Here is a 20,521-nt window from a genome sequence, read left to right as displayed (position 1 = left end):
GATTTCTAAAACACCACACTTCATTGCCCTTTGGGGACTCTCTATTTCAAGGAACCTGATGGTTAATGTTTTTGCAGATCAGTGGTTTTGTTAGGTGCTGAACAGTGTGGCTCAGTACTCTTCAGCTTGGTCTCGGCTGGGTTTGCCTTAAGGAAGACTCAATCTTGAAAAACGGTCCTCACTACCCTGGCTCCCAGAGTACTTTGTAAAATGAAAATGTCCACTCTCCGGCGCCTTCCCTCCCTGAGAATGTCTAAATATACAGTTGTGCCCACAGAGATGTTTTCGTTTCACCCAAATGCCACAGCAGTGGGTGTGTGCTGGGTGAGGCATGTCGAGATTTGGAGATGCCCATTCTCGTCCCAGCTCCACCCTTTTGTGGGACACCGAAAATACGAAAAATACGAAAAATACGTCCCCTCCCAGGTCTTCATCTCCTCACCTGTACAATAGGGGAAGGGATCTTTCTAACCTCTGTAACTGCCTCCAACTCACCGCTGATTTTCATTATATAATAAGGAAGAATGCTGCATGCGTGATGACGCCTGTGGAGCCAGGGAGAATTATGTCATAGTCCTTACTTCTCTAGTGAAATTTAAACTGATTTGAGCCTTCATACACAGATTGATGCAACTCAGATTGTTCTCTTACGGTTCCCCTCCTGTCCCCCTTTCCCCAACGTACCATAGAACTTAGGACAATTGCACAATCCATCTCCTCAAAAACAGGTCTCTCAGACTCTTCCTCCTGTATTAGTTTGCTAGGGCTGCTATAACAAAGTACCACAAACTTGTGGTTTACATAACAGAAGTTATGCTCTGGAGTCTAGAAGTCCAACACCACAAGTGCTGCTTGTTAGCAGGGTTGGTTTCTTCTGAGAGCTGTGAGGGAGCATCTTTTCTATTCCCCTCCCCTAGTTTCTAGTGGTTGGCTGGCAGTCTTTGGTGTTCCTTGGCATGTAGAAGCACCACCCTGGTCTCTGCATTCACCTGTACATAGTATTCTTCCTGCATATTTGTCTCCAAACTTCCCCTTTTTCTAAGCACTCCCATCACGTTGGATTAGGGGCCCACCCTCCACCAGTATGACCTCATCTTAACTAATTACATTTGCAATGACCTCATTTCCAAACAAGGTCACATTCCAAAGTACTGGGGATTACAACTTCCAGATATGAATTTTGGGGGACACAACTCAACCCATAATATCCCCCAAATATGGAAAACTGTTGTCTTCAACCCACTGCTATAGTTTGCTCATAGACAACCACTGGCCCATGGCCATCTGTCCGGTGCTGATCTCTCAGTGCAGCAAAGACTTACTTGCCCAGCTTCCTACCCACGCCTACGTGACCCTTGGAAGGAGATGGGTCTTGTTAGTGCTAATTTTTTCTCTTGATGTTCTCTACTGGACTCCTGAGACCACTAGGCTCCTTAGCACCATTCTCCTCCCAAAATACCAGGTGCCACCATATGAGAGTGTTCAGGACAGCTGGGCAGGAACAACGCATGGGAACGCAAAAGAGCCAGACAACTCTCTTAGGGGCAAAGATGCTCAGAGCTCAGAAAAAAGTTCTGTCCCATTTTTCCTTAGAATGGGGTGGGGGAGGATTACATTTTTTCCAAATTACTGTCAGGGTCCCCTTCCTTACTTAAGATGGCTTTCTTGGTCTATCAGAAAAAAAAGGAATACAAGTTCCCCATTAGACATCGTGCTACGATGTATGCAATCAGTAAATGTGATTGAGCAGTTACAGTGCACTGTTAGTAGGAACTAGATTCAGAGTTGGATACCCCCTGGTTCTGCCCTCAGACGATTTATGTTCCAGGTTTTAAAGAATCGGTTGACCCCCAGTCTGCCAGAGAAGGTCAGTGACTTGCCCAAGGTCATGCAGCTGGTAAGTGTCAGAATTAGAACTAACATTGAGGGCTGTTAGTTCCTTGTTTGTGCTCAAAGTCTGTGACTTCCAACCTGTGTGTCGGGAAGTTCTGCACACATGCCTTTTGCTCCCTGCTTGCTGCCTTTGCCCTGCTCTCTGACCATGGTGAGACTGGCTGTGGCTTGTGGTTAAGTGTTGCTCTCATCATCCTTTGGGTGGGAGGGAGCATATCACAGGGTCTGACACTGGATCTTGTAAAGAAAACCATCTCAGAGATCCGGAGCATGACCAGAAATTTGTTAAATTAACAGTCTCTAGGGGAGCTTCAGTTACTGCAACACAACTGTGCTGATTAAAGAAGCCACGTGGTGGAAGGGTTGGCAGGCCTGAGGCTACATTCTACTGCCAGTACACACTGGCTCTGTGATGCTGAGCCAGTTACTTAACCTCTCTGAACTTTAGTGCCTTCCATCTCATGGCCCACTCAATGCCATGCTCAAGGAGAGGAATCTAGTTGGTTCCCAACTGCTTCTGAGGCCAAGAACCTAGGCTTCATTCCCAAATGTACCTGTGTGTCTGTTACCTACTGCTGTGTTACAACCTACCCAAAACTCCGTGCTTTGAAACAAGAACTATTTATTATTGCTCCCTAGTCTGTGGGTCAGTTGGGCAGGTTCTGCTGATCTACATGAAAGTTAGATGGGCTCATTCTTACATTCAAGGTCAGCTTCGGGTGACCAGCTATCCCCATTTGCCTGGGACTGAAAGGGTTCCTGGGGTGTGGGGTGTTCAGTTTCAAAACTCGGAAAGTCCCAGGCTAAGGGGGATGAGCTGGTCACTCTAGATCAGCTGGTGGATGGGCCCAGGGCTGATTGTCACCTGGGGCAATGGAGGTACAGGGGAGGGGTGACTGGGCTACGTGTGCCTTTGTCATCCGATAGGCTAACCTTGGCTTGATCACCTAGCAGCTGAGCAAAGCTCTAAGGGAACAGGAAGATGTGAACAAAGCCTCTTGAGTTCTAAGCTTGAAACTTGCATTTCACCTCATTCTACTGGTTAAAGCAAGTCACAAGGTCAGCCCAGATTTAACAGATGGGGAGATGGTCTTCCTCTCTTGGTGATTGGAGCTGTGGTCAATTGCAAAGGAACGTGGATATAAGGAGAAGGATTGTTTCAATTCTATAGTAAACCTACCGCAAGCGTTAAGAGCTCGCTTTCTGCAACAGTCAGATACCATGTCTACCAGCCACCGGAATACAAGGAGCCTCGGGTGTGATAATGAAACAACAGGCATGGGTCCCCCCCAAACACCATCCTCTTTGTACCTTGTTTTTTCCCCATTCCCCTCCACCTATGTGATTTGCACTAAATGGAATACCCTTCTTTCCCGTTTGCCTGGCCAGGTCTTTTCTTTTGAAATGCCGGTTGGTGATCTCTTCCTCCAGGAAGCCCACCCTAACCTCCCAGGCAGCGTTAGTATTTCCTCATCCCCCTGGACCACCACTCCATGCTCCTGCAACCCACCGTGCTTCCCAGTATCATAGCACCGATCCATGACACCGGCGTTATGGAGGCTGGGAGCTCCTTGACGTCAGGGGTGGTCAGACCCATCTCTGCCTCCCAGCACCCAGCCGAGGGCACGGCATATAGTAGTTGCTTAGGAGATGTTTGCTGAAGAGGTAGCGGAGGTCATTGCTAATTAAAAGTCCAGCTGGACTGGGAGCCAAGGTCTTTGCAAGCCCCAAAGTCATTGTTCTGTCTCCTCCACTCAAGCGCCTGTCCGCAGCAGACGTCAGCATCACGTGGTTCCCGTCTGCCAGGCACAAGGCAATGACCTAACCGTGGCCCCAGCTCTGCAAACCAGTTCATGCTTTTCTGGGCCTTGGGGCAGGCTGGGGTGAGCATCTGCACACAGAAAGACAGCAATCGTGTGAGAGTCAGCGTGGCCATCCGACCTGCATCAAGCCCTGCCTGCACAGCGGCAAGACTCTTTATTCAGAATCCTGCCCAGCATTGGTGCACGCCTTGTGGACTCAGGAGCCTGGTTCCGGAAAGTCAGATTGTCTCGGGTTTTCCTCCACTTGCCGCTCCCCTTGGGCCCCACCACGACTCCGTGTCCTGACTGCTTCTCCTCCTGTCGGCCCCCTTCCCCTGGCCATGGCCACCACTGTCACGTGGCCTCATCCCCTTCACCTGGAGGGTTTGAACAGCCTCCGGACGAGACTCCCTGCCTCGTACCCACAAAGCCACTTTGCAGTCAGAGTGTTCTTTCTACAACGCAGGAAGATGTGCTAACTCAGAGCAAGACTCGGGAGCCAGACCGCCCAGTTACCGCCACTCGTGGCCCACTGCCTGGCCGCCAGGAGGGGCTTCCCAGAGCCTGCTGGCCAGAGCCTGGAAGCCCCAAATCCAGAGCAGATGGGTGACGGAGCAGCCAGGGACTCAAGGAGTGACCTCCCCTTGGACCCTTTGGGCTCACCATTTCATCTCTCTGAGACTCCTTTTCCTCGTCTGCAAAACAAAGCTAATGAACAGGTTAAGTGAAAGAAGTGTTGGGGTTCCAGGGAACCAGTATAATACCCATATTCCTGGTCTAAATTCGAAAGTAACTGAGACATAGAGGAGTCGGGCAGATAATAATAATAGCAAATACTTATACAATAAGTCCTCACTTAACTCCATCGATAGAGTCTGCAATTTTAAGTATAACAATGTATAATGACACCAATTTTACCACAGACTAATTGATAGAAACAAAAGTTCCTAGGGCATCTCATTAATGTTATAACAAAGTGACGTTGAAAGAAATGTCGTGTGAGGCCCTACTAACATAGCACTGACTAATTGTCAACCTCTGTTCTGAGCCCTTCTCAATATAACTCAATTTATCCTCACAATGGTTTTATCAGGTAGATACTATTATTATCATCCCCATTTTACAGATGAAGTCACCGAGGCACTGAAAGTTCAGTTTGTCCCAAATCCCACAACTAGTCCATGGCAGACCAGGATTTAATGCTGGTGACCTGGCTTATAAAGCCATGGTTGTGACCACTACATGGCACCGATTACACGGGAAAGCACGCACTGCTATTTCAGATGTGTAGCCATGGGCTTGCTAACACTTCCTCCTAGAATTAGCCTTATCCATTCCATGGAAGAGGAGAGAGGTTTGCTTCCTTAGACCATCTGAGGGCATGGGAGTTGGGGAAACGGTTCAGGATGAGGCAAGGCCAGTTCCGTCTTCCAAACTCACCAGTCCAATAGCTGTCACGTCTCACAGAGCCTGTGTTAGTTTCCTAGGTCTGCTACAACAACCTGCGATGAAGTTGGTGACGTGAAACAGCAGAAATGTATTCTCACACAGTTCTAGAAGTTGAAAGTACGAAATCTCAGTGTCAGCAGGGTTGGTACCTCCTAGAGACACTGAGGCTGAATCCCTTCCACGCCTCTCTTGGCTGCCTTGGGGTTTCGTGGCTCGTACATGCTTCCTGCCAGTCTCTGCCTGCGTCTTCACGTGCTGTTTGGTCTCCTCAGTGTCTCAGTTTGCATTTTTCTGTCTTGTGTGAGGATATTCTCATTGGATTTAGGGTCTGCCCGACTCCCATATGATCTCATCTAGATCTTTACCTTAATGACATCTGCAAAGACTCCAGTTACAAATAAGATCACGTTCTGAGGGTCCCAGCTGACGTGAATGTGGAGGGGATGGTGTTCAGCCATGACAGAGAAGATGAAGTGAGGGAACAAGAGAGGCCAAGAGCGTTCCTCTCAAGGAAGTTTCTCCAGAAGGAAACATGATGCAGAAGATTCTTCTGGTATTAGAAGACCTGGGCTTGGCTGTTCTAACAGATAAAAGCAACAGTGATCTGCTGTGCGAAGCATAGCAGATGCTCCTTTCTCCAGCACATAAAATCTCAGCTGGGGACATAGAGAAGTTTTGCTTCACAAGCTTCTACAGGGACCGAGGCTTCTGTATCGTCTCTCTGCTGTGCCCTCTGCCCTAATGACGGAGATGGTTCACTAGAGAGGACAGGTGGCGGAACAGGAAGGGGAAGGGCACCCAGCTTCCTTCTAAGGGCACAACCAAGAAGTTATATATAACACCTTTGTTCACACCCGGTTAGAACTTACTAGCTACACACTTTGTTAAAAGGGAAGCTGAGAACTGTAGTCTTTCCCTAAGAGGTCATGGGACTAGCTAAAACTCAGGGGATTCTATTCCTAAAAGAAAAAAAACACCGAGAGATTGATCACTGAGCGATAACCACTATAAAGTATGGAATGTACCTGGTACACAGTAGCTGGTCAATACATTAGGATTTTGGCCTTCTGCCGTGCCATTGCTAATAGCCCCTTCTCCCTGGCTTCATGCCGATAAACCTCTGCCTGTTCCATTGACTCTGTCACCTGTCATTGCAGTAACCCAAGCCCAGGTAGAGCATGACTCCGTAATCCGGAGATGGGCCACTCCTTTTTACACTCCATAACCTGGCTCGAAAAGTCTACTGCTCTCCCGGCCTGCCTCCCTCTCCGGCTCATCCCCGGACCCCAGGTTACAAAGGCTGCGCGAGGGAGCCTCTCCAAGTCCCCTGCAGCTCCGACTGCCAGGAATCTGCCTTTTCCTGGAATCTGAACCCCCAGGCACTACACACCCTGCTCAGGCTAAGCGGTTGCCTAGTTGCATGCTGGAGGAGTTTATGGAAAGAATTTTCTGGCTTTAGAGGGTGAAAGTCAAAACAGTAATTACAAGAACATCTGTTCCTGAGTGGAAAGCCTATATGCGGCACACCAGGACTCATGCCTGCACAGTTCAGCAAGCTGGAAGTTAACATGGAAGAGAATGTTCTGGGAGTGGGGACTAGTGGGCCAGCCATGATGCAGGCTCTGCTTCCTGCTAGGAGGCTGTGCTGGGGAACAGGGAAGGTCCCAGTGCACCCGTGCGTGCGTGGAGGAGGGAGGGAGTGGATGGACAGTGAGTGAATGAAGGACAGAATGAGGGAAACAGCGAATGGAGGACTGAGTGAATGATGAATAAAGGAAATAAATATGGAAATAAATACGTGAATGAGGGACTAAGTAAATGAACAAGTTAATCAGTGAACGAATGAATAAGTGTTTGATTTTGCGTACATAAGGAAGTGAAAATTTGAGGAAATACATATGAATGAATGAGTGAAGAATTGTAAATGAGGAAAGATGAATAAGTAACAGAATAAGCAATAGAAGCAATGCCCAAGCAAGCCAGCAGTTGAGTTCCTGTTTTTTTCTGGACAGATAGGATTGCCAACAAGACAGAAATTGTGGGGCGGGACTGGAGCCTGGTCTAGCTGGAGGCCCAAGGTCAGGGTCAGCCATGCTAACTCTGATCATCCATATTCTGGGAGTCCAGGGCTGACTGACTCTAAAGTCCGTTCCCCGAGCTGCCGGTTGAGTGGAACCAGAGCTCAAGGCCAGGCCCCATCCTTCTGGAGCCTGTGCACTAAACAGCACCTGGCCGTTCTTCTGGGCAGGTGAGTGCCTTCAGCCGGCCGTTATTTCTGTGTCACAGCTGTTTACACTTTTCACATAACTGAAGCTCACCTCTTGCGGGGACGAACTTAAAACCATTTTTAAAAATGGAAACATTTTGGAAGTCACATTAGTCGTCTGGCAAGCAACATGTCGGTAAGCTGGGCTGGCGGAGAGGTGTGGGGAGGTGGCAGGTGGAAAGAAGTAATGGGAGTCAGGGAACCCAGTTAGGAGGCAAGTTCAGGAATGCAGATGTGCCTCAGGTGCACACCTGCGTGCTTGTATCCCAGCTATCGAAAAGAAAATTACGGTCAAGCTAGTCTTAGAAGAAGAAGGAAGAAGAGGAGGAGTGAGGGAGGGAAGGAGGCAAGCTAGGGACCTTTACTTAGGAACAAGCATCAGCTGTTCTTTAAACATAAAATGTTATTAAAGGGAAGACACGGGGTTTCTGGAGCCCTCGGGAGTCGATCTGGATAGGTTGCTGTTGCTCTGGGGTTCATATGAGGAAATAGCATCCGTAAGCACGAATATTACCCTGTCTGTTGTTCTGTGGACTGTGACAGCTGCATTTTACATCTTAATGGCTAACCATTTATTTTCTGCAAAAAAGGGCATTTTTTTAGCCCATGAAGCAGGTACTCAAGGCCAGAAGCTTTGCCCTGCAACAGGTTCCAAGGCAGAAGCTCCAACAAGTCTTCAAGTAGGCTCCGCAAGGAGGCCCCACTGCGTGCTGCCGCCACTTACCCAGCTCCTCCTGCTCACTCCCAGGTCTGCGTCCCCCTCTGGTTTGCCTCTCTGGGCCTCCCTTCATCCAGGCTGTTATGGCCTTTCAGGAGAAACAAGTCGCTCTCTTGGATAACCTTTCAGCCACAGTAGCAAATAATGCATGGAAGGGCCCCATGTGCAGGGAAAAAAATAGTGTGAACTAGGAGACTAGAGGAAAAGGGCCAAGCCAGACCCACTTCAGAAAAGAGAAGGGATATGAACTGGGTCAGGGAAGAGGATGAGGCATGATCTTAACAAGAAGAGTAGCTACACTTACATAGTACCAACCGCCTGCCTGGCCTCATTCTAAGAACTTTATATTATTTAATGCTCATACCACCTCTAGGAGGTAAGCTCCATTATTATTTCTCTTTGAATAAATGAAGACACAGAGAGGTGAAGTCGTTTGCCCAGAGTAATACAGCTCTGAGTGGGGGGGGGGGCAGGCTCAGACTGGGTACTCTGGCCCCAGAGTCCACTGTTGTCACCCTCTGCTTTGCATCCTCCCCAGCAAACCTATACTCGTAACTTCATCCCACAAATATTTATTGAGTACTCACTCTGTGCCATGCGCTGCTCTAGATGTGTGAACGATGCAGTCACAGACGGAGTGACCATTGTGTGCCAAGCCCCCTGAAGACGCCCCCTGAGGACATTCTAGTGAACAAGACAGAAGTGGGTCCTGCCCCCGTCTCGTTGGGCAGATAGACAGTGATCAGATAGTCATTCGAATAAGTATGTAATCACAAGTGCACTGGAGAATGTGTAGTGGAAGAAGCTGCCCTAACCTGAAGGGCAGAGGAAGGTCTTCCCAGGAAGAGACTCTGCATCTAAGCTGAGACCCAAAGTGGGAGGAGGCTACTCGAGGAAGAGGAAACAGCATTTGCAACCTGAGTACAATGGCCCGAATGATAACTGGTTTGCACGCAGCTCGGGAACAGGGGACAGACAGGAAGATGCGGTCTGTGAGGTGGGCCAGGAACAAAGTAGAAATTGGATGTTCAATGAAGGGCAAAAGGAAGTTTTGGGGGGGCTTGAACGAGAGTGACTTGTCCTTCAGCGTTTGGCACAGTTCCCAAAGTTTTTCACACCCACCCTTTTTTTGACGGAAAGAATCTGGTAAGGCAGGCATGTTTGGAGGTCTTGTCCCAACTTCACTGATCAGAACACTGAACTTCCTCCAAAATGATCACTAAGCATTGAAAGAGTGAGCATGAGGGTCCAGGTCGTTTTGCTCAGGGGCTGGTGGGAGAGGCAGAGAGGAGAGACGAGGCTTCACAGGCCTGTTCACATGGTGAGCAATGGCACGATATGGCAATGGGACAGGATAACCTCCCAGGGTTTGAAGAGGAGCTCCGATCTGAAAGGGTCCAGGGCTGTGGTTGGTAGATGGAGGATGCTCAGTAAATGCCCATTCCCCTGCCTTCAGTAGGAGGAAGCATTGCTTTGGTTTTGCCCACTGCCTGGCCACCATCTTCTACCTATGTCGGTGTGAACAAAGCTTGTTCCTTCCCCAAGTTAAGATCCCTGTGTCTTAGCTCCGTAATGCTCTGCAGAGAGGTCTTGCAAAAAGTGAGTGAACTTGCCTTAGCCTGGACTCTGTAGAGGGAAACTTGAGGAGACAACTTTCGAGGCTTTCTCCTGCCCTTCTCCTGGCTCCTTACTCCAATATTATACAGAGCTTTGGTCAGAAAGATTCCTCATCATAAAGAGCTACTTTGGAAATTTGTTCGCTCAAGAAGAATCACTAGCATTCAGTTACAAAACCTTTTTCACACATTTTTCTCATTTAACCCTGTGAGGTAGTTACTTCATTCAACACTTTATAAAACGGAAGTGAAGCAGTTGTTATTCATGGCACACATAAAACATAACCCAAAGAGAAGTCCTCTCGGAATCCAGCCCAGTCTTCTTCCAGCTGCCGGACAGTGTCTCTGTGGTCTCTGCCTTTGATGCTGCCTGGTTAGAGACATCACGACCAACTTTTCTCAGCCTTTGGGGTTGCCTGCTCATTAGAAGGATGATTTCAGATGTTTTCCTTGTCACTGGAACGATGAGCATGGACCCTTTTGGGGGGCTGTAGTCCAGAAGTCATACTTTGCCGGGAGCCCAGAGCTCAGAGTTGTAGTTCCTTCTCTGTGGCACGTCCACCAGCCATTGGCAGATGGATGCCATCCAGCATTAAAATTGTGGCATTGGAAGGGGCCAGAGGAATATGGCTGGCTCCCAGCCTCTTATTTTCCCATTCCACTAGAAGGTCGTATTCATTTGAGCTTTTAAACCAAAAAATAAATTATTGTAATCCGTTTGCTAATTATACCGTGCTGAAGTTCTAGACGCTGTAAATTGCAGCCATGATATATCTAGATGAAGTTTCTGGGAGTTTATTTTTAGCCATTCAGAGAGCACTCAGTTTCCTAGAGGCTTCATTTGAAAGTCTAGCAGGGGCCAGGGAAAAAGCATCTGCACCGTCCTTGCCCTGTGACTGGGATGGAGTCATTTAACCTCTCCGGCCCTCCTCTATAAAAGCAGGTGGTTGTACTGGCGATCCTGAAGCCCTGTCTGTCTTCCAAGTTCTAACTCATTTCCTGACTATGGACATAAACCGAAATGTGTCCAGACATGGTCTTTCCCTGCCTAGTTCACCTGGAGAATGTCAAAAACCACCAGCCCAACATGCGTGTGAACCAGGAACACAGGCCTTCAGAAACCTCAGCCTCAGTGGATTCATGGCTTCCCCTTTTCTGATTCTTATTTTTTGGGGGGAGCAGGGGTAGAGAGAGGTAGAAGGACTTTGTGTTTATTTACCTCCTGCTCTATGCGTAACACACTGCTAGGAGCTTGTATTTGAGTGATTTGGGGACGGCCTCCCCCATTCAAGGCCAATGCCATCCAGTTTCAGTAGGTCGGTCATTCACGGGTATCCATGTGCCAGGCACTGGGCTTGCTTCTGACAACATCATGAAGGTGACGTGGATGACACGCCTAGCCCCAAGGAGGCCAGAAGGGGAGGTAACGCATGAAATGAATGTGTTGAAATGTTGTTGGAAATGTATTATCCATGGACGAGAGAAATGCTGAGTGTCATCAGAGATATCATTGACACGGGATGGTGGGGATCCAGGTCCATTTATGCCTGTTGGGGGAGGAAAATCAGGGAAGGCTTTGAGGATGGAGACGTATTTGAGCCAGCTTGATGTATAAATAGGATTTAGAAATGTGACGATTGGGTAAGGGAAATTAGATAGACCTGGTTCGGTAACCTTGGAAACCTCCCTGGCCAGATCTCAGGGATGGCTGTGATCACAAACGGCTGGCAGAGCACATTCCTTCCCATACACCATGACCTCCAGCAAGTTTTCTTCAATTTTGACAAAGGTATGATGTATTTTTTCACAGGGAGAGCATGAAAAAAATCTTTGGAACAATCCCTCTGTGTGAATGGTTCTAATAGCTAGACGTCTGGACAGTCTTCTACTGAACCTGTGTGTTTCTTGGGTGGCTAGATAGGTGCATGATTAGATGGATGAATGGACCATTTAGTATCCGGGTAGAGCTGCAAGGAGATGGGAGCAATGAAACTGGCGGTACTTGTGGGTAGCTTCATGGGAAGAGGGACTTTGGAGCTGGGCCTTGAACAATGAATAGAATCTTCTCCGCTCACAGCACAGATAAAGACCTTTCATTCAGACAGAAACAAAATGGAAGCACGAAACCCATGACATTGTGGGAGAATGGCAAGTCACAGAGGTCAGGATATAGGCGTGTAAGACGAGTAAATGAAGTGGATGAGAGCACAGGCTTTGAATTAGACCGTTTGTGGTTCGAATCCCAGCTCTGCCACATAGCTGAGTGAGCTTGGGCAACTTCCATTTCTCTTCGTAGCGTCTCCTTTCTCATCTGAGAAGTGGGACTGTGAATAATACTTACTTCAAAGTGGTCGTTGTGAAGAGTAAAGTGGAATAATGTTTAGCGCAATGATTGGTATACACTTAATACATGCTTAATAAATGGCAGTGTATGATTCTTACTTTATTGAAACAATTCTAATTAATTATAAAAATGCCAATTTAAGTCACAGAATTTAAGGAAGGAGAGAAGAGGGGACTCTTTACTCTTTCACATTTAAGGATGAGGCAGAGAAAAAGAAACCAGCGAAGGAGACAGGAAGTCCTTGGAGGCACAGAAGGAGAATGAGGAGAGATTGGTGTTGGAGCTGCGGAGGCAGGAGAGTTTCTACGGGACAGTTTCTAGTGGTCCTCCTGGCAGGTGACCCAGCGAGGCCACAGCAGATTCAGATGTCTTAAGATTTGCATTGACCACATTATTATGATCTTAAAAAGAACATTCTGGGGGCCAAACTTCAAGATTTGTGGGGGGGGGGGTTGGGAGTGGAGAAAGTGGTAGTGTAGACGACTCTCAGAAATTCTGTGGAGAAAAAGAACTTGGGGTGCAATGAGGACAAGGTCATGGGAAGAGCTTTGTTAGAGGAAGACTGTTTTAACTCAATTAGCACAGTGTTTCTCTGTCTTTCTAAACCCTGCCTCCATCTGATAGATATAAACATCATTCCTCCTTCAAGATTCTGCTATTCTGGCACCCACCACCCAACACTTATCCTCAGCCCAATTTTGGGAATCATGCCTGCCAGGAAGATCTTGTCTGGATTTACTCCTTGTAGTTATATTTTTAAAAGAGTCAGAATTTAATAATCTGTTGGAATAAAGCAGAAATGATATAGGGGGGTTGAGGGTGATAAGACGATGGATTTGAAAGACAGTAAGTAGAGTGAACTGAGTAGATGTGAGGAGGGAGAGGGCAGAGAAGTCAAGGAAGACCCTGGGGTTCGGGCTTGGAGGACTGAGTGAATAACCACCCCAACTGGTACACATCCCTTCTCCATGTGGGTCCTCACCTCCACCTGCCTGGCTGACACCTCATGGGTTTGTTGTGAATAAACCAGATGACACATATGGTCATTGTTTGGAAACTTTCAAATTCTTTATAAATCTAAGGTATTATTATGATTAATATTGTTACAAGCAAGAAATAATGCATCTGGCTCTCTTTCTCATGCACCTCTCTCTCTGTTTTTGTCTGCACGGCCTCTGTGTCAGTAAGTGTCATTCTAAATGGCAGGAGGGAACTGACATATTTTGCTTATGTACCCTTTTACAGATAAGGAAGTGGAGATTCAGGGAGGTTTAAAAAAACGCTAGTCCAAAGTTACACTCAACAACTGGAGAATACCCGTTCTTTCCAAACACAAGGAAACATTCACAACAATTGACTACATCCTAGACTATAAAATAGGTCTCAATAAATTTCAAAGGATTCGTATCCTACAGATCATATTCTCACACCCCAATACAAGTAAGGTAGAAATCAATATAAGAAAGATGAGTTGTTCTTTTTAAATATAGATATTGAGAGATATTTACAAGAAGACTTCTAACTCATGGATCAAAAAAGAAATGATAATAGAAGTTATAAAACACATAACTGAATGATAAAAATAGTAAATATTAAAGTTGTGGAATATAGCCAACAGCACTGAAGGGAAATTTATGACCTTAAATGCTTGCATTAGAAAAGAAGAAGGGCTGAACATTAATGAATAGGCTAAGTATCCAATTGAAGAACAGTTATAAACAGAAACAGCTAAGTTAGTGCAGGGTTGTGCAGTTATAAGTGGTAGAGCCAGGATTTGAACACAAATATGGCTGGCTCCAAAGCCCTGGACACAACAAAGAGGCGTAGCCTGGACACACTATACCATGAACCTTTCTCTGTGCTGTTTTCCATAATGTGCCCAGTAACTGGAAATTCTGTTTCTCTGTAAGAGTCAAAGAGAAGAGCCTACAGGGTAACTCCCTGCATCAAAGGCTAAAGAGAAATCTTATTTATTCATCCATCCTTTTTTACTTATTCATTCATTAAATATTTATTAAGCATTTGCTGTGTGCCAGACACTGTGATCACTACCTAAGTTGCCTATTCTCTGAGAGATCAAAACCCAGTCTGGCCTGTGGCCAAAGCTGCTTCGGCAGCGCTGCCCACCCCACCCCCAGCCCTCAAGCTGCCTAAATCTTCTCTGCTGCTCGTCAGAACAGCGTCCTCATCAAAAATGACTGATTTCTCTCTTGTCTCTTTCAACAGGTAGACTGAAATTACCATGTGTCCAAATTAAAATTGCATACTTCAAGGATTATTTGAAGGACTATTCTTAGACCCTTTTAAGAAGATTTAAAGAAAAGTGAGTTGCTTTTTTTTCTTTTTACACTTCAGAAAGTATTCTTGATTCAAGTTAATGTTATGGGTGCCTTTTTTCTGCCTCTTAAGTATGCATTAATAGGTAGACTTTGTCTCCACTTATTTTATAATACCTTCTCCCCCCTAAGAACAATGAGCGGAAAGTACAAGATTACTGCTTGTCTTCCCTATAAGATTTTAGTACATTTCAGAAATCGTGGAATCTTAGAAGTTTAGAATTGTTCAGGGTCTTTCAGGGTCTTAGAGGCATGGACCATTGGATGGATGGATGGATGGATGGATGGATGGATGGATGGATGGATGGATGGATGGATGGAATGATAGACAGAGGGAGAGAGAGAGAGAGAGAGAGAGAGAGAGAGAGAGAGAGAGAGAGAGAGAGAGAGAAATATTTGATATTTGGCCTGTGCTTGGAAACACCCAGGAACTGATGAGAAACTTGGTATCTCCCCACATTTAGGATTTTTATAATCTGGATTTGAATTCTACCCCTCCTCACATCTTGCCAAGGCTCTTTCTTCTTTACTAGACAGTCCTGAAAATGGTTGAAGTCAAAGATCCTATTCCTCCTTGAGTTCTTATTCTTTGTTCCTCCAATAACTTTTCATAATTTCGTTTCAAGAACAGTTCCTGCCCTGGTCACCTTCTTTCCACTATTGTAAATGTCTCCTTAAAAAGAGGCATAGCCTGGACACAAACAAAGCTCTACCAGGGTCCTTTGTCCCAGGAAATCCAACAGAATAGGAAGAGACACCCAAGGACCAGAACTGGGTTCCAGTCCCAGTTCTGCTTCTGCTGTGCTCTCAGAAAAGTCCCTTCAATTCTCTGAGCTCAGAGGAAACAAGAGAAGGTAGGATAGGTTGGTCCCTAAGGTGCCACCCACCTCCATATGGACGGTTGGCTGACTCAGAGTAAAGAAGTGCCTGCTTCTCACTGTCCCAGGCACTGGAGGGTGCCAGGACTTGGGGATCAGTGGGCCCTGGATCCAATCCCAGTCCTATCACTTGCTGAGTACGTGGCCGTAGGGCTGTCACTTCTTTTCCCTGAGCATCTATTTCCTCATTTATGAAATAATGATATTAGTACATGTGGCAAAGGATTTGTGTGAGATGTACTGGGATAATGTCCACGAAGCACTTGGTGTCTGGCATTTAGGAAGTATTCAGTGAAGGCTAGTCCCTAGTAGTGATGGAGCCCCTTACCTTAGCAGGAAGAGAAGGCAAGAGATGATAAAGGCTCCAATAAGAAAAGATGTGGGCATGCTTATTACAGAGAGGGGAAAAGTGTCCACCTCCCATAAGCACTCCTGCAGACACAAACCCAACTCTAGAAAGTTCATGAAATTAAAACTCTACTCCAAATCAGACAAAGAAGGATTGGTTGCTATGGAATATACAGGTAAAAGGAAAACGTTTAGGGTGGGTCTGAGGACCTGCCCAAAATTCTGCCAAACTCTGACTGCCGCCACAGCCCCCGTCCTGGGTAATAAGGATTGGTATCCCCAGAAGGAGTATCCTTAGACCCCCCCCCACTAGAACTGAGGAAACTTGAGAATCATCAAATATTTAAGTATGTTCAAAAGGCTAGCTGGGAGGAACAAATGAGAGACTGGGTGTTAAAGGCATTTATAAGCTACAAGGTATCCTGCAAAATAAATGTATGTTCGTATCATTCATGTATTAGGGGTTATTTCAATACTTTGGGAATCAGAAAAGAGGGTAAAACTCAGATGAGCTGAATGTGTAATAAATCAGTGGAGTCCAGCCCACTTTCTGACTAAAGCAGCGTGTGCATGCATGTACACGTCGGTGTGTGTGCACACACATGCCTGTGTGTGTTTACGTACGAGTATGAGTGTGGTTTCCGTGTGCTTGTGTTGGGGTAGGAGGAGAACAAGAATGAGACCCTTGGGGCCCTTTGGGTGTTGTCACCACTTTTCACACAGTGACTGGCTGCCAGGATGGTGTATAATGTAGGAATGAAAACATAGGCTGTAGGGTCCGTCAGCCTCACTCTGTCACTGACCTTGGCCACATTTTTGACAAGAGGTCCGCAGTCCCTGTCGTCATGAAATTAACTTCTATGGACAGGGGGCTACTCAGAGGGGTTGAGAGGGTGCTGTGTGGAATGTTCCTTCTCAGTAAGAGAGCACCCAGGATGTGTGAGTGCCCTTCTCCCATGGTTCATGGAGTTTGTCGGAGTTTAGGGAAAGTCACCTTGACCTGTTGTCTAAAAGGAGCCCCCTGAGGTAGCTTAGATTCCACAGGCCCGTTCCCCTGAGGGCCCAGGCACTCACTCGGTGGGTGGGTGGATAGACAGCCTGCCAGGTGAACACACCCTCCATCCTGCTGAAAAGGCTCATTCCGGAGGACTTCTCCCACCTTCCCATCCTTCCAAGTCCCTTCTTTCATCAGTGGCTGGAAAAATCCCATATTCAGGAGAACTGAGAACTTGTCATTTAAAGTGTGGAACAAGGATTTTTTTTTTTTTAATTTGGACATTAAATGTAGCGACTGTAGTGGACTTTGTTCTTTAGACAGCTACTGACTGCACGTACATACAAGGGTGCTGCACCAGGCTAGTACTGCTGAGGGGCGCTTGGCCGGAAGGGCCCCTTTCCAGGGTATCCGGATCCCAGGAAGAGTGTGTACTTATGCATTGCAGCGTTTTACAAACTGTGGGTTGTAACCCATTTGTGGGTCATGAAATTAATTTGGTGATTCAAGATCATCATGTATTAAAATAAACACAGTGACTCAGTAAACCATAGAGTGGGTGAAGAGATTTACATTTTTTTTCAACAAAGGCCTCATATCCAATATACAGTAGTAAAAAAAAAAAAAGGAAACGCCTGAAAATAAGTAATGAAAAGACAAACAGCCTAGTAGAAAAATGGGCAAAAGGCTTAGATCCTTCCCAAATGAGGATATTCAAATAGCTAGTCAACATATGAAAACATTAGTTATCAGAGAATTGCCAATTAAACCCACAATGAAACACCCCTACACACTCATGAGAATGGCTACAATGAAAAAGATAGACAGCACCCAGTGTTGACAGAGATGAGAAACCCCTGGAACTCAGACACAGCGGATTAAAGTGTACTTTGGTGCCATGACTTTGGAAAACTGGCAGTATCAGCTAAAGCTCAATGTATGCACACCAGCAATTCCATTCTGAGATACATACCCATAAGACAGGCACACGCATGTCCACCAAAACACACGGTCATCGGCAGTGGAATGGATACATTGTGTTGTAGCCACACAATGGGATATTGCACACGCAATATCAATAACCCTCACAAACATAATGCTGGAAGGAAAAAGCGAGGCTCCAAGAAACACGATGACGACATTGCTGTAAAGGACAAAAACAGACAAAACAAATGTGTGCTGTCAGAAGTCAGGAGAGCAGTTACCCTTGGGGAGGAGATGGTCTGTGGGGGCACACAGGAGGGGCTTTTCAAGGGCTGGGTACATGGGTGTGTTCGATTTCTACGAATTTATCAAACTCTTCATTTGTGACATGTACACTCTACTGTACTTATGTCACCCTTCAGTGAAAGTTTACAAAATGAACAGGAACAGAAAATACAGCAGGTAGTCAGGGGAAGCATCGTGAAGTGAGACTTAAGTTACCTGTGTGGACTACATGTGAGGCAGAGTCCAAAAAAATTGAGAGCCACTGATTTAATCTAACCCTCTCATTTTAAGATGAGGAATCTGAGACCCAGATAAGGGGGAAATTCAGAGCATAGCCAGGAAGAAAGCAGAGCTGGGAAGAAGACATGAGGCCTCCTTCTGCTGATTCTGTGTCTCCCGTTTCCACCGCCGATGGGTGGAATGGCGCATTCGGTTGAGTAGGCTCCGTCTGGCACCTTCATCTCTGGGAGGCAGCCCTGTGCTTTGAGTCCAAGGGGAGCGATTGTTTTTCCATCCACCGCCGGGTGCAGTCAGAGGCCCAGACACCTCTGCAGGGGCCCGGCTCCAGCTCCCCAAATCCCCTCCCTCCTCCTTCCTGCCTCTTCTGCCTGATCTGCTTCCATCCGAGCTCCAAGCTCCGGAAGCACCATTGCACTCAATCGTGTTTTCATCTGTGTGAAACGACTGTCATGCCAAAGCTGTTTCATGGTTGTAGAAGTGGGAAAACTGTGAAGAAAATACACAGGGAGAATAAGATCCAACGAAGCATGTTTCAGTTCTGGCCTCGTGCTTTCCTTTAGTTACAAAATTGTGACTCCATGCAGCAGACCTCTCCTGTGGGAGCCAGGAGGCGACCAGCCTCTAAGGGTACAAGGCAGGCAGGAGGCAGCCCTGTGCCTGCCTGGAGGAAACTCTTGTGTGGATTTTAAAATGCTCCGTAGGAACCTCGCACAGGCCTGGAACTATCCTAAATCTGCGGGTGACATACATAACATCAGTGGCTTTCCAACTCTTTTGACCGTGGCCACAGCACGAAATACATGGGGCATCTTGACTCAGGACACACCCTTGCCCACAGGGAGACAGGTGTGGTTTAGGATATAATGGCCCAGGCCACGCTGCAGAGGCATCTAGCCCCACCTTGGGGGTGGGGAGCCACGAGGGCCTCGGAGAAGGTTTCATAGGAGCCAAGAGGTTTGAGCTAAGGATGAAAGAAAAGGGAAAGTGTACAGGCAGGGTTGCTGAGCACTCAGCACATAGGACCCTCATTTGAAGGAAGCCACGTTGCCCTCTGGAAACGGTGTGTGGTTCCTAGAGTGAAAGTTGAGGAAACGTGTGGGAGTGTAGGAGAGGATCCACAAGAGGTGGAAAGTGCCAGGTGGGGAAGGGCCTCTGCGTCCTGGCAGGGAGTGCCCAGGGTGAAGAGAAAACATCCCGATCCTCATACAGGCAAGAAAAGTCTGTAGCCTTGGAGAGCGAACGAGAGAGGGAAGCAGACACAGCTGTGAATGGTGGTGCAGTCCCAGAATTTTGTCTCCCTGCACTCACTTGTGCCATCTTCAAAGAAAACCTGCAGAGACCTGCTCTATTCTAGGCCTGGAGTGATGAGGAAGACAGAGTTCCCATCCTGAAAGTCCTGCCAGTGGACAGACAGGTCACATCACAACCAAGCACACAGTTGACATAGTAGTTGTTATTTGAAGGTAAAATGTCCCCAAACCTCGTTCCAAGACAGACACATCAGCCTACAAAATGCTTTTGTCGTGGTGTTTTGGTTTTGTGTTGTGTTGTTTTTTAAGGAGCGGGGTTGCCTTTTCAGTGGTCTGAGAAGTACTGTGCACTGAACCGTTCCTGGTAGCACTCTATCACTGCCGCTGCCGCTGCCAAGGCTCTGAAAAGTCCTGCAGCGAGCATGCGAACCTGGTGAAGACTGGTTGGGAGCTCTGGCGGAGGACAGATGGGCTCCCTCCCAGAGGAGGGAGACTTTTTCGCACATTCTCTAAGTCCCAGTGTGAGCCCAGCGGAGGGTCTGACCTCCTGCAAGTGCTCAGTAAATAGTTAATGATGAAAGCAGTGCTCCTGCATTTGATGGTGAGAAGAGTCCAGAGCTCTTAACAGAGGCTGGAAGCAGAGGGTACACATCGCAATGGTACTGCGCAAGTGTGCCTTTGGCAGGTAAATGTAGGGTCTTTTCTCCTACTTGCCCCCCGTTTCTTGACTGTTTTGGAAAAGGCAAAGTGGTTTAGGTCACACACTCTGGAACCAGATCTCCTGGGCTTGAATCCCAGCTCCATCACCTCCTAGCGAGTTCCTTGGACAAGTTGCCTTAACATTGCTGTGTCTCAGCACTTTCATCTGTAAAACAGCCCTAAAAATAGTGCTCAGCTTAGCAGCAGGATTAAGTGTTACCACAGGCATGGTCCTTAGAGGTCTGCAGGTGCTAAGTACCATCTTTGAGGGGTTACCTCCCAGGGCCTTGGTCTAAGGTCCTTCTCCCAGTGTGTCCCAGCAGACTGCAGCCCTCGTATTCCTGAGTGAGGCCACCTGCACATTGGCTCCTGCCGCCAGCATCGGTCGGGAAGGCCAGGATGATGCTTCTTCATTTTCACTAGTCAGGGCTATTTGAGGTAAGGCTCAGGTTCCATTCCCAGTTATTGAAGCTCAACCG

At 47.1% G+C, this 20,521-nt stretch overlaps 1 protein-coding gene across 11 annotated transcripts in view; it reads left to right on the top strand.

Moving 5' to 3' along the window:
• TENM4 (teneurin transmembrane protein 4) overlaps window positions 1–20,521 on the top strand; it is a 985,233-nt gene that overhangs the window by 533,624 nt on the left and 431,088 nt on the right. For 2 of the 11 annotated variants that reach the window (XM_081062104.1, XM_081062103.1), the window contains one exon: window positions 14,315–14,411. The exons of the other annotated variants lie outside the window; for them this stretch is intronic. The gene's annotated coding sequence lies outside the window, so the exon portion shown is untranslated. The remainder of the gene's footprint in view (window positions 1–14,314; window positions 14,412–20,521) is intronic. 11 annotated transcript variants of the gene reach the window in all.

Source organism: Rhinolophus hipposideros (genome assembly GCF_964194185.1).
Source record: "Rhinolophus hipposideros genome assembly, chromosome: 10".
NCBI classification, from domain to species: domain Eukaryota; kingdom Metazoa; phylum Chordata; class Mammalia; order Chiroptera; family Rhinolophidae; genus Rhinolophus; species Rhinolophus hipposideros.
This window is presented reverse-complemented; position numbering and strand designations above follow the sequence as displayed.